Consider the following 2,815-nt stretch of genomic DNA (forward strand, 5'->3'; position numbering starts at 1 on the left):
TGCCCTTCCTCATTCTTGGATGTAGGCCAAGCTAACTATGGTAGAAATTTAGTTTATAGATTAACTTAAAAGCAAGGATGATAATAGTCTCTTCCTGAAAAAAAGGTCCTGCTTGTTCAGAGACCGAAAACGTTTTTGTAAAAGTAAGAAAAGGCCACTATATTAGAATTATGGTGGTGCCTGAATTTTGCAATGCTTTAAGCATAGTTAAGCAATAACCAGCCGTTTTTTTCTGGCTTGCTTATGCTCAGGAATCATGTAGCTGGAGGTCACAAGATTTGTAACTTCCCCAATTGTTCCTAGTGATATCATCCTTGTTGTGAAAACCTAAGATTGATCTTTGAGATATTTTTCAACATTCTGCATTCAGGCATGCAAACTGATGCCACCCAGACCTGTGACTCATACCGAAGAACTAACTCAACTGGTTCTATGACCCCCATGCAGAAACTGACTCGACAGTTTGGACATTGATTTCATCCTCAAGCAATCAGCAGCACCCATTCCCTGGTCCTCTGCCCATCAAATTTCCTTCAAACTCTCTAGCCTCTGAGCTCCTGGGGAGGCAGATTTGAGAAATATATCCTGTCCTACTGCTCAGCTGCCTTTCGATAATTAAACTATTTCTGTGCTACACAGCCTCTGTCTCAGTTTGTTGCTTTACCTGTGCAGTACAAGCTATGCCTTCTTATAGGTTGTTGAATGATACAACTCTTGGAACAACTACATTCAAATAATGTCAAGACTAAGATTCATGGATCATTGGGGTGAAGAGATTGATATCAGATTTCCCGAGGTGTTTTGATAGTCCACATGAGAAGAGAAGTTAGGGAACAAGAATGGAATAATCCATGATCCTTAGTCTTAGTGCATTTTCATTAAAACAAAATTTAATTTAAAAATTTCATTTTGATGAAATTTTATTTTAACAAAGTTAAAATTTCATTTTAGTGAAATTTTCTACCAGCCTCATCTTAAGAAGGAAAGAATATTCATTCTTGTCTAAATAATAATAATAATAGTAGTAGTAGAAAGTGAGTATTATAAGTATATAAGTCACTTTAAGATACATATTTTTTCTTTCACACAATTTTGGATGTATCTGCAGTTCAGTTGTAGATTTATTTTATTAATCATCTTTAGAACTGAATATGATTTTTAAATCAGAAATATAATTATTTATTTAATAAGTTATTCTTAACCGTCTCCTGTGTTCTGTTTATATTACAAATCTGCTGGAATTTCTACAACTAATCTTTGTGTACCTTGATCTTTGTCTTGTTTTCCAATTCTAAGTCCATTTGTTTAAATTTCTTTGAAACTTCCATAACCTTATATACAATATTATTATATTGACCCTCAGCCTTGCCCTTTTTTTTCTGATTTTTAGCTTTTCTGTTAAAATGTATTAACTTTGTTATTATTTGACCATAAAGATGATTGGAGACATCCTGCTGTATGGGATATTGCTGATGAATGCTGGGGCAGTGCTCAACTTTAACCTGAAAAAGAAGGACATGCAGGGCTTTGGGAAGGAGGTGTGGGAGCCCAGCACAGGTGACAACATTAGGGAATTCTTACTGAGCCTCAGATACTTTTGAATCTTCACCGTCCTGTGAAATGTCTTCATGATGTGCTGCATGGTTGTGCTGTTTGGCTCTTGAGTCCCAGATATGGAACCAGGAACTCAGGTTCTCAGATGCTGAGTCTCTGTTCCTCCATTCCTGATGACTTCAGGAATGCTTTTAACCAGAAAACTAATGACCTTCACAGGAAGCCCAAGCTCTTGGTGTTGCAGTCTGCTTAGTCTCTAGTTCAGCTAGGTCCAAATTCTTGTCCCAAGACCAAGAAGAATAAGGCACATGGACAGCAAAGAATGAGTAGAGTAGGATTTATTAAGGAGAAGGAAAGCTCTCAGCAAAGAGAGGTGCCCTGAAAGCAGGTTGCCAGAAATGGGCTGAGTTCTTTTATATAGTAAAGACAAGGAATTCTTCTGTTGTTTCTGCCCAAATGGGAAGGGTAATGTTCCCCCTTGGTATTGCATCTGCACGTGCTTGGGGTTGATCAGAGTGACTGAATATTAGTTATTATCCACGAATGGCTAAGAAAAACACATAAGGGGACTAAAACCACAATGCTAATATCATGCTAAGGACATTATAATGAGTCAGGTCAAGTTAAGGACATTTAGGTTCATCTATTGCACCTGCTCCTAGGTCAGGACAGTCCCTTCTGAGCAAACACTTGGCATTAGAGAAAGTTCTTATATCACATTTCTTTCCACTAGCTACAGGGGCTGTGCAGATGTGGTCCCACAGGTATTTTTCCACTCCCGAGACCCTCCCTCTCTATCTACCTAACTAGCCTCTAACTGCCTCTTCTCTCACTGGTGGGTTGAAAAATGTTGCCAAGATGTGCAAAGTCTCCCAGCCACCTCACAGTTTTCAATGATATTTTCACTTTGGTGACTGAATTGGAATGCTATTTACTGAAGGGGTTTCAGGAGGGTTTATATAAGGGGCTGTGATAAAGTGGCATTTTCCACAGATAAAGGAACTTGGCTAAATCATTTTGACATATTGGAATGCCTCCTCTACCAAGCATTCACAAGAAACCTGTTTCTGGATATTTCTTGGCTTATTTTTAAAAGCCATCCTTTTGGTAAGAATCATATAGATTTTTAAAATCGTTTTTTAATCCAGGGATCTGAGCAGAAAGGTTGGCTTTTAAGTTTAACACAGCCTCATTTTTGAACAATGTTTATAAGTCACAAGGACATTCAGTGTTACTTGCTGAAATTGACACATCTGGGGTC

The 2,815-nt window shown here is 38.0% G+C and overlaps 1 pseudogene; it reads left to right on the plus strand.

Annotated features, from left to right (window-relative positions):
• Positions 1 to 1,429: 1,429 nt before the first annotated feature.
• Positions 1,430 to 1,664, plus strand: LOC105507488 (annotated as a pseudogene).
• The last annotated feature ends 1,151 nt before the right edge of the window (positions 1,665 to 2,815 follow it).

This window comes from Colobus angolensis, unplaced genomic scaffold, assembly GCF_000951035.1.
Source record: "Colobus angolensis palliatus isolate OR3802 unplaced genomic scaffold, Cang.pa_1.0 Scaffold15, whole genome shotgun sequence".
In the NCBI taxonomy this organism is placed as follows: Eukaryota; Metazoa; Chordata; class Mammalia; order Primates; family Cercopithecidae; genus Colobus; species Colobus angolensis.